The sequence below is a fragment of the Rhinolophus sinicus genome, chromosome 14 (genome assembly GCF_057876585.1).
Source record: "Rhinolophus sinicus isolate RSI-liver-muscle chromosome 14, RSI-T2T, whole genome shotgun sequence".
NCBI classification, from domain to species: domain Eukaryota; kingdom Metazoa; phylum Chordata; class Mammalia; order Chiroptera; family Rhinolophidae; genus Rhinolophus; species Rhinolophus sinicus.
The window spans coordinates 57,203,881-57,216,122 of record NC_142514.1 but is presented as its reverse complement, the minus strand read 5'-3'; the positions used below and the strand labels follow the sequence as shown (position 1 = coordinate 57,216,122).

At 35.9% G+C, this 12,242-nt stretch overlaps 1 protein-coding gene across 4 annotated transcripts in view; it reads right to left on the bottom strand.

Moving 5' to 3' along the window:
* AK5 (adenylate kinase 5) overlaps window positions 1–12,242 on the bottom strand; it is a 204,352-nt gene that overhangs the window by 168,346 nt on the left and 23,764 nt on the right. The gene's annotated exons all lie outside the window — the stretch shown is intronic.

Here is a 12,242-nt window from a genome sequence, read left to right as displayed (position 1 = left end):
GTGGTAAGTGCCACAAGATAAAAATGGAGTAGATGTTACTATGAGAACATATAATAGGGAGACCAACCTTATCATGGAGTTCATGGAAGGCTCCTATGAAGATCTGACAACTGAGCTGAGATCTGAAGATGATGAAGGATTAACTAAAGAATGAAGGGGAGGGAAGAGTGGTCCTTCCAAGAGAACACAAATTCATAAAGAAGAGCAGGCATATGGCCTAAGAGAAATGCAACATCCAAATTTTATGTAAAGTATGCAATTTACAAGATGAGAATCTTTTAGACATCAGTCTTCTAGAGAGGACATAATCTAAACAGGTAGATATTTTTCCCCCCAGGATGGGTTAAGCAATTAATGTCTTGATGGGGGATTTTCCAAATAAAGTTTAATGTTTACCAGTGGAAGATTCTAGACACTGGAACAGATGAACTGGGACCCTGGCAAAAATGAAGTTCTGGTATCTTTTTCTTTTTTGTTTTGGTCTACCCTCTTTTCTCAGTTAATATGTATGGGCTCTGCAATCACCCCGCTTGGTTATAAACTCTACGACCTGAGCTATTAAGACCCTTGGGTTTATTGAAAAGGATAAAAAGTAGGAGAATTTTAATCTCTAAGGAAAGCAAGTTCAGGACTCCTCTTTCATGGTTCCTCATCTCCCCCTCTTCACTTTGAGGAGAAAAAGTGTGGCGAAAGTTGGTCAGAGCAAGACTTTTCGCAGAGCTATAATACTAGGTAGGGGTGTGTTTCCTCTCACCTAGGATCCTCTTTTATTTCCAAGGGACTGGAGAAGTGATATCCATGTCTCTTTCTTTCTGATTCTCATCTTTCTTTTTGAACTGCTTCTTTCTGTGCTGCTAGTGAGATCTGCTGGACTGAATTGTCAGAAGGCCTGCATTGGGCAGCTCTAAGAACCAGCACAACTTACGGTTTTCTGGCTCTACTCCCTGTCTTCTCCTCCATGGGAATTCTCTGGATTGATGTTTCTGTGACAACAGTGGTTACAATCTGAGACTTGGGGGTGAGATTAGGGTTGGAGGAGGTCTTCTGGCCTGCTTGGTCCTGGGCTCTAGTCTTCCAGTAGCCTGGATAGCAGGAATTCTCCACGTGGTTCAAAGGATGGTCTTGAGACAAAGTCTCACAGTAAAAAACTTTTTTTTGTTGTTGTCCCTGTATGCATTGATTTAAGGGTCATGATGGAGGACTGACAGACTGAGGATAGGATTTGTTGTTCCTCAAAATTTTAATCTCCTGTTTCCAGTGAGCGGTAGGTACTGGGTATTAGGCTCTGATTAGAAAGCAGAATAAGACACTTTCCCTGACCTTATGGAGCTCATAGTCTGGTAGTTGAGTGAAGAAATAATTATAAAACAGTATTATTAGCACAATGTCTAAGGAAACATGGGAATAAAGAAGAGGCCACTTCCATATGGCAATTCTTATATTACCTGATGTCAGTTAACCATATTCTCTATAAGCCTTCTCTTCTCCAAGACAAATACCACCTCCCTCTCTATTATTATTATTACAATTACATGAAATACATGAATTAAATGAAATCTCTTTTGCTAAGGCAAATTCTGATAACAATGTGAAGGAGACTACAGCTATGTTACTGAAAGAGTATTCCTTGCATTAGAGGCCCTTATGTGGGCATATCCTGGAAGCTTGTTAGATATACAAATTCATAAGCACCACTCTGTTCTACTGAATCAGAATCTCCAGAGATGGGACTCAGGAAGCTGTGTTTTAACCTCTGTTTTATAAGAAACCATATATATATAAATATATATATATATATATATATATATATATATATATATATATATACATATATATATATATATATATATATATATCAGTGCTCAAAACAGGAGCTTATTGAAGTTGCAGGGTCTTTAACAGTAAAATAATGACAACAAAACCCTAAAGCACAGCAATATGATTAAGTACAAAACTGAAAGAAACTAACATAGGGAAACAACTAACATGTGAAATCTTATTTTTATAGTTTGGGAATTTCTTGTTCAAAAGCTATATTCTATCAATTTCCATGACCCTGTGCTAATCTCCTGTAGTTCAAAATGCACACTGTTTCTTTTCCTTTAGTTAAGTAGTTACCTAGGTTATTTTGTCTTTCACAATTTGTCACAAGCCAAATTAATCATATCTGCTGAACAGAGTGTATCATTAATGGTTTCAAAAAACTATCAGATTATGAAACGTACACTTCTGTGGTTTGCTATTTATGGTGCAAATCTTCATTTCAATAAAAGTAGTTGGGGTACATTAAGCTGTGAAGATATAAACATTTAATGAATAGGACAAGATTAAAGGTTTGTTTAATATATACTAGGTCGACAAACGAAATGAATGTAAACTTACAATTCTATTTTTTCCAAAATGTCTTTACCCCACCACTAATTTGATTATACAGGCAATTACTTCATTCACTTAGTCTTTCTTCTAATGTTCACTGAGACCCTATTATGAGCCAGAAGTTGAAGTTCTGGAAAGGCAGACTGAAACTAGATGGGTTGGCATCACCTTCCACACTGAGTAGTTGGGGTTTTACCTTATAAACACGGGAGTATCACGTTTCATTGTGCCTTAGAATGAGTATCAGTGGTAGTGCAGAGGGCAGGCTGGATGGGGAGAAACTGGAGGCAAGAGGATCATCTGGAAGAGCTCATGCGCCTGACCTCTCTACAATGATGTGTCCCTTTATGAACAGAGGTCAAATAAAATATAATGCAAAGCATGATCTGTTTTCTTAATTGTCTTTATACATGTGCTTGATTTTAATGGTCATTTAGGAAATTGGGGGAACCATTAGTGCCAGCATTAGGTTAACAGCCCTGCAATAAAACCAAAGGACTTTCTGAGATTGGAGAGGAGACAGGAATGAAGGCAAATTGGCGAGTCCAAAAGTACATCAACTGTTTCTACACCTGAGGGATGAGCCATGCCTGCCTGGCTCATAGTGGTCAGTTTCTAAACTCTTCATTACTAGTGCATGAGATGAATGACTGATTAGACCACAGCAAAGAGTATCTATTAAGAAGCAATCAAAGGATTGGGTGATGACATTGGATGATGTTTTTAGACCCAGACAAGAAAATCACCATTGGCACAGACCTTGAAGAAGGTATGATCTCAACATATGCTCACCATTTAGCTAACTTCTAAACCAGTGCCTCTCTGTACCTTGCCTCTTTACAAACATTTAACTTTTAAATCCATAGTATTGACAATGGGAGTAATTATCCATGAGATCCTGTTGTTGGTGTGTGGACACAAACCTGACACATATGAGGTCTGACAATGAAGTTCACAAACTCATCCTAGAAAAGGTGCTACATACCTCATTGCTGAGTATCACTACAGTCACCTTCGAAGTCCTCCCCTTGGGAAGCTATGCACTGACACCAGCGCCTAGTGCACCCTTCAAAGCAATTTTGAAACTCTTTCTGGAATGGCCATCAGAGCTGTCATCACATTACCCTTGATGTCCTGAATGTCATAAAAATGTCTTCCTTTCAATATTTCCTTTATCTTTGGGTAAAGAAAGAAGTCATTGGGGGCCAGATCAAGTGAGTTAGGGAGAGTGTTCCAATACAGTTATTTGTTTACTGGCTAAAAACTCCCTCACAGACAGTGCATGTGAGTTGGTGCATTGTCATGATGCAAGAGCCATGAATTGTCAGTGAAAAGCTCAGGTCGTCTAACTTTTTCATGCAGCCTTTTCAGCACTTCCAAATAGTAAACTTGGAGAACTGTTTGTCCAGTTGGTACAAATTCATAATGAATAATCCCTCCGATATCAAAAAAGGTTAGCAACACAATTGCAACAAGTTCGCGAACTTAATTGTCAGACCTCATATTATCTACTATGTTATAAATTTGTGGAAGGAAGCAAAGAACATAAGGAAGGATTCTTAAAGATCATGTGCTCCAGATCCCTATTTGATCTGTACAGCAATCAGTTTTCAAAAATTAATGAAGCTAGTAAATAGTTGTATATATTTTAATTTTATTATATAAAATATATTCATTTTAAAAAGCAAGAACAGTGAAGTTTCTCTCTGATCTACCTGTTTTAGACAAGTGAATTTTATGCTTTGAGATATATTGCATCCATTCAAAGGAAGCATTAGAAAAGTGGTTTTGAAATTCTTAAAGCAAGTGGCAAATTTTCACATCTTTTAAAAGCATTTCTTGGAGGAAAATAAAATTAAAGAGTATATTAAATGCTAACTGATATAGGAATATAAAATAGATAAAAATTATTTAATAGTTCCTTTAATACTACATGCCTAGACATACTGAGTGGAAAATAGGCTGAAAATTCCCCACAAAATGCTATTATTAAAGATTTTCTTTTGAAGTTTAGTTGGAAATGCTTTTTAAAAACACTGGTGTCATTGCAAAAAAACGTTATCTTTCTCAGAGGTATAAGCTTTCTGGATTTGTATGGCTGAAAGAAGTTACCACTTCAAAAGAAGATACATACAGTTCTATTTCACACTTATCTGTGGTGTTTATTATTCACTCAAATACAAAAACAATCTCCACGGAAATTCAGAAAAGACTATTAAGTTATTACTGGCTGGAAAAGGAGTAATAGTATTCCACTCTATTCCTCAGACATTACTATATCTCTGCTTCGCTTAGCTTAGAATAACTAGTCTCACTGATACTGATAATGAAGAAAAATAATTTAAACTCATATCCTCAGACAACATTTGAGGCATTAAGACCCAAACCAATTCCAGCCAGAATTTGAAACATATATTTAAGACATCTTGTTCTCAAGATTTTCTTGAATATCCTAAGGAAGAGCCCTTCATTCTTATATTCATTCAATTCACAATTAAAATTTTAATATGTGCCTACAAGTAATTAAACTAGGTCACTATTCTTTCATTCATTTCTTTTTCTTTTTTTAAAAAAAACCTCCTGATTATTGGGTGATCACTTCATAAGTTATATAACTGTCTAATCATTATGTCGTATACCTGAAACTAATATATTGTATGTCAACTGTAACTGAAAAAATAAAATATATTACAAAAAATCTTCTGATAAGTAGAGTTCTAGCATCACTTGGAAATGTATCCATAGGGGTCCATTTCAGGTCAACAAACATTTATTGAGCATCTACTATGAGCCAACTACCATACTAGATGAAAGAGATGCAAGATGGGTAAGATGTGGTCCCTGCCCACAAGGACCTCCCAATCCAATATGGAAGCAAACACATAAAGTGTTATTTCAACACAGTGAAGTTATATGGAAATTCCACTCTATTGGGATACAGTTCCAAAGGGAAGCCAGGGCAGGGTACAATAGAGGCACAGAAGAAGACCTGGAGTTCTGGAAACTTGTGACCCATGTGAATACCACATGACTATATGGAATGGCTTCTTTCCCCAGAAACTTTCCAGGGCCCTGCTTTTTCTGGGGAAATTGGGTAGGGAACAAAGAAGTTATATTCAGTTTATGTTTGGTAGGCAAAAATAGACCTATGAGAAAGTCTGCTGATACAATCAAATCATTCTATCACTCACTCACTCGTTTACTTAGTGGGATTTTGCTGAGTACTACCAAGCACCAGAAATATTTTGTATCAGAACAGTAGCTCATAATCTGGCCTCCAGCTCTGAATTGCTTTGGCATAACAATGTAATGGACTCAGGGTTTATTTTAGAAGATGATGGTCTGATAGCTGTCATCACATCCAGGGTAGCAAACTAAGCTGAAAGACTACCCAATGAAGTGACCAGTAGACTATGTGAAATCAGGATTTTTTCTGACAATCAGGAATAGTCTCTGTGGGTACCCCTATCCAACCTCATGCTCCTTCAAATACAATCCCACTTCTAGGAAAAGGGTAAAGTTTTTATTCTTTTCCCTATAAAGATCTAACAAATGGCTTGAAAGATTCAGGGTTCTAGAACATCTGGGATGGGAATTCAAAGTGTTATGATCTCCAGTCTGTACAGCACAGATATGGCCCATCTCAGAGGCTTTCTATCTGGCATGGGCAGAGGATCATCATTGATAATGATCACAACACTCTCGATTTAGCTTCAAAAACCTCAACATAGCAGGCAGGAATCGATTACCATTTGAATATGATGAAATCTTTTTGCTACAAGATGAAATCTTTTTGCTACTGCTGGTTTATGCACACTAGTGAGGTGGCTCTGTTTCAGTCTCATTCTATAGGCATAATGAACACACACACACACACACACACACACAACTGGATTTCAATGTTAAGTAGTGGTGGGCAGAATAGGTTTTTTTATTTTTAATTAAAACCAATGAAGTTATTTATCAAAATTGTTGATGTCCACTTTTACTGTTATACTCTGCATTTTCAGTGAGCGAATTTTTAGCTGATTTTCTCACTAGTAAATGAGTAATTTTCCAAGGCTCTAGAAGATAACAGCTATTGTAAGAATGGGTCTTTTCAAATTGTGCTGATGCCATTGATTTGAAACCAGACTTTCGAGTCTCTTTTGGCCACAGAAGCAGCTGCCTTCACCTTGGCCTTTCTGTTCTATCAGGGAGCCAGAGCACTGAAGTATAATCACTCTAACAGGATATTTTTAGATTATTAATTTAGTTCTTTGAAATGTATGAGTGATTTGGGCAGAAACAAATCAGAGCCGAAAACCCTTTCCAAATATTTCTTGTGTGTGTGTGTATTTTTCTTTTCTTTCTTTTCTCCTTTCCTGTCCTTTCCATCTATCTATATGTATATTTACACATATATACATACACACTGCCTAAAGAATAATATTCATTAGAATATTTGGTAGTTCAAATAAAACATACTTGAGTAAATTTTTAGAAGGTTCATTATTAAATTTTAATAGAAATCAAAGAACCATGGATATGGAAAGGCCCACCAGAGGGTTTAAACCATTAACCATTTTATTATTCACTAATTCATTTACTCATTCATTCAGTAAATAGTGTTTATTGTGTGCAAAAGTAATATTAAAGAATTTCTAAAAGTTTCGAGGCAAGTAGAATGGTTGGCACTAATAATTTGCTTTAATGCTTAACAATTGGTACTTTTAAGAAGATTTTCCTCAGATATAATTAAAATATATTTTCTTACATACAAATACATTTACGCAGCAGAGAAAACCAGACAATATACTATTTATAAAACTCAGACATGGTTGGAACACAGTTATGAGGAGATGACTGAAGACAAACAGTGATTTATATCAGAATATAACGGACTTGTAAAACTGGATGTGCTTTCTCCTTCAAATAGTCCTTTTGGGAAATTAAAAATTCATTTTACTATGTTGTCCACTGTTCAAAATGTTTTTGGAACTACCTTTTGGATCTAACTCCAGAGAGTTTCTTTTGGATGGTAAATCCCAGTCTTTTGAGACTAGATTCAACCATTTTTATTCTCAGGGACACAATACAGGGTGAAAAGAACCCTGGACAAAAGAGTGTGGGTTGTTTCTTCCAGCTCAGGAGTTTGAGTTACTTACTTTAGCTCTACTTTAACTAGATTTGTGAAATCCAGCCAGTCACTTAACCTTACTCAGTCTCAATTTTCTCATTTACAAAATGAGATCAGTAGCTACCAAGCTTTTTTAATTTGAAGATTCTATTTAAAGTTAAAAAAAAAATACTAAGAATTTCCGTGTATTAAAAACTGTATGTATGCTGTCAGCTGATTGGAAAAATGCTTATTTTGCCTAGTTTTGTTTTGCCTCTGCAATGACTCAGCAACCCTCAGATGCAGGGACAACCGGTTACAAGATTCAGGATAAAGTAGTTTCTAAAATTCGTGCTTCTATGAATCTGTGTACTCATGAAGGGTATTATTTAAAGCATGAATGGGAAGATATTTTTTGTCCATGACTCATGGGGAAAAAAATGAACTGAGGACTACAACAAATTAAATGCCATAATCAAGGGCTACTCACCACATTAGAAAATTAGTCGCTACCACTTTTCTGATGCAAACCTAAGTACTGTATGTTACCCTCTAGCCCATCCACATATGTAAACAAGTACCAATAACTATCTATTCAAATAATACTACAAAAAGATATCCTTCTAAGTCAATATTTTAATAAGGAATCTTGGTAATTTAAACAATAAGCCAGAGATGGCTCACCCTGTTTTTATACTATATAGACATTTATTGTTAATATATAGGACTACAATTGATTTTATATTGACCTTGTACTCTGTGACCTTGTTAAATTAATTAGTTTTGGCAGGCAGTTTGTAGATTCCTTAGAATTTTCTTTGTAAACAATCATGTCACCTACAAGTACAGTTTTACTTCTTCCTTTCCTATATTTATGCTTTTTTATTTTTCTTATTTTAGAACCTCCAGTACAATGTTCAATAGAAGTAGTAACAGTGGACATCTCTGCAGTTCTCAATTTTAGGGGAAATCATCAAAAATAAAGTATGATATTACTTTTACGTTTTTTTTCATAGATGTCCCTGATCTGATTAAAGGAATTCCCTTCTAGTCCCAGTTTGCTGAGTTCTTTTTAATGAACTAATGTTGAATGTTTTTTCTCCATTGTGGTCAAAGAACATACTCTACAAGATTTCAAGCTTTTAAAATGTATTAATATTAGTGTAATGGCCTAGTCTACAGTTGATCTGGAAAATAGTGTGTACAGCACCATGGTTGGATGGTGTATTCTAGATATATTTATTGTTCCTCACATCTTCTAGACCCATAGTCCTATTTTGTCTAGTTTTTTTTTTTTTTTTTTTTTTTTTTTATCAAATACTGAGAATGGATTGCTAATATTTCCAACCATGAGTGTGAGTTTGTCTATTTGTGGATTTGTGTCCCTTTATTTCTGTAAATTGTTTGATTCATGTATTTTGGAACTTTTTTATTAAGTATATACACATTTATAATTTTTATGTCTTTCTGATGACTTGACCCTTTTATCACTATGAAATATTCCTCTTTATCTCTGGTAACATTCTTTGTCCTAAAGTCTACTTTATCTACTGTCAATGAAGTCACTCCAGCTTTTCAGGTTTAGTATTTGCATAGTATATCTTTTTCCATCCTTTATTTTCAACCTGTCTGTGTCTTTATTTTTAAAAAGCATCTCTTAAAAACATAAAGTATGTTCACTTTTACCCAAGTAATGAAAATCTCAATTGAATAGTTCTATAAAGGTAGGAGACCTTTTGTAGGGTAAAAAAATTATCCTGTTTATTCATTTTAGAAATTCGGCATCTCTGACATTATTTTTTCCTAACATAAGACACACTTGTGCGCACATTTATTTTTTCACAGAACGTAATGAGTTTATAGTCAGTGAGGCTAAATTGGTAGGATCTGAGAATAGGACTTTGGGTTTCCAAAATATATGACAGCCAGTTTAATTTGAATTTATATTTTTGGTAATTACTTAGGAGATTCAAATTATAACTGTATCTGCATTTTCTCAAGGAACTGGCCTTTTCTATTAAAGACATTAAGGGAATTGGGCCTGGAAATTAAGGAAATACAGTAGTTTATGTTTGAGTGAATCACTGTACAAAAAATACAAAACGTTAACATTGAGAAAGTCTTTTGTCACTGATCCTTATCAAACATTCTGGGGAACTGAAAACAATGTATGCTGGCATCAAAGAATAAAGATATAGTTATTTAACAACTACTATATGCAGTATATTACAGGGCTGTAAGAAAGACAAACAGTAGATGCAAGACTGTGCTTTAATAAATTTGTAATTGTGTTGTCTATTTTCCCTTTGCCTCTCTAGCTCCATTCTCCACCATTCTTTCCCCAACTCTGGGCCCTGGGTGATTGACTCTTTTGAAATGAATCAATGGGTTCTCTGGCCCTCTGGCTTCCAGTTGGTGTTGGCCTATGGCAAACATCAGCGGGAGATCAGAGGAAGGGAGGAGAGGAACATCTGGGTATTTATTCCCTTGGCTCTTATCCTGTGGGGTCATTATAGGCTGGCTCCTTCTCTCTACTGAAGGTCAAGGCTCCTGTAAGGAAGTCTTCTTCATATATCTGTCTCTTTTCTAAGTTCAAGTAACTGCTCCCCCATCTAGCATCTGCAGGCCTAACAATGGTGACAGACCCCACTTTTTACTAGCCTTATTGTGTTGAACTACCCTTTGTAGTTTCCTCATGTCTTGTGTACACCATTTCAATAGCTGCTTTACTAAAGACTTCTGTTTAGCCTGTATGAATGGGCCATATCTTTCCTGTTGGAACCTGACTGGCCCAGCAATCTGATGAACTAATAGTTAACAATTTAAGGTACTACATGGTAAGTGCCATATAAATGTTACAGGCAGTACCATGTTTTGCAAAACAAGCTGAAAATAGAGAGAAATCTCCAAGGCTTGGGATCCTAAGGGAAGGTGTCGAGGAGAAGGTGAGATTTAATAAGAAGTAAAAAATGGCTACCAAGGAGAGACACAAATAGGGAACGAGCAGGATAAAACACATCCAAGGGATTGTGGTAAAACAAACGAAGTCCGAGTCAGATCAGGTCGCATGGGGGTAGTGATTCCACAGAAACACAAGAACCTTATGACATTAATACTGAGAACACATCTTATGTGAAATTCTTTATCTCCTAAGGAATTTCTTATTCACTCAAGAAGGTAAATGTGAAGACACTGAAGATGACATTATTGGGGTCATTCTGGACATGCTCTAATTTCAGTACTTTGGTATTATTAGCAATAGCCTGCTTACTCCATAACTATGGCGACATGCTACGGCTGAGAACCTTTGCTATGTGCTATTAAATACGGAATTAAAATGTGCATTTTAGTGTGCTTAAGAATCAGCCTTGCTAAAGGTTGTTAACTTGGTAATGTGTAGATTCTTGGGTTCCACCCACCAGAAATTCTAATTCAGTAATTTTGAGAAGGGACTTGAACAATCCTCATTTTTTAACAAGGCATGCCCCTGATTCTGATACAAACCATATAGAGAGAAACATATTTGTTGGCATTACAGGCTTTCAACCAGAGGAATGAATTCACGACAGTGGTCTTTTTTAAAAGATAAATCAGGACACATGACAGACTGGATGTAGAGAGAATAAGGACAAGAAGGGTAGATAACAGACTGGAGTGAGCACCTGGCTTGAAAAGACCAGGAAGAAAGGAAATGAAGGGACAGATAAGAGCAAAGTGAAGAATGGGCTAGTATTTATTTATTGAGTGTCATGGTGTGGTGGTTTAAAACATGTTGACAAATTTCTTTAACACTCCCCTTATTCTAATTCCCCTCTCCTTGGCTATGGGTCAGCTTTAGTGACTCTAAGGAACAGAAAGTGGTAGAAGTGACATAATGACTTCTGAAGCTAGGTTAGAAAAGGTAATGGGGCTTCCTTCTTGCTCTCTGGGTTACATCTATTTGGACCCCTGAGCTGCTGTAAAGTTCAGCCACCCTGAGACCCCAGGTGGCAAGATAAGAAGAGATACCTGAGGAACTCCAGCTGTTTCAGCCCACAGCTCTTTTGAGTCTTTCCAAATTAAGCATCAGACATGTGAATAAAGAAGCCTACCTTCAGCCACATTTAAATGAGCCACCATTAGAGATCCTGAGTCAAAACCTGAGCAGCTCTGGATTTCTCCATCCATAGAAAGCATGTGAAATTATAAATATTGTTGTTTCAAGCCACTAAGTTTTGGGTGATTTGTTATGCAGCAACAGTACCTAATTTGTATGGCAAAGTCAAAGACAACTCTGATTTTTTTCTTTGTATGAAATTTGGAAATTGTCTTTTTACTTTATATAGGGCAATTACAAGAATCTCATCAACCTTTTAACTTTAATGGTCTTTTGTAGTCATAGCACATCAAAGATAAATGAATAATCATCTAGTAATATATTCTCCATTTCAAAACCTAATTATTAAATAATTATAAGCAAGCTTCTAAGTGAATAGTTTCAGGGGGAAATAGCCACATTTTCTTTAGTATTTCGCATGAAAGTGCTAATGCTTAGGAAAAAATTGTGTAATTAAAATTAAACCACTCCCTGTTAGGACCAAATCAAATTTGTCCCCCATAAGAACAGCAAATTGAATTATGAGTCTGTCAAGTCAATTTACTACGCAAGTAGGATGACAGCCCTCTGAGGATTGATTTCTTTGGTCTCTAAGCGTTTTGAAAACATCTGTATCTAGGTGAGAATTTTTCATACATCCTATGTCGCTCAAACTCAGAACTTAACTGCATT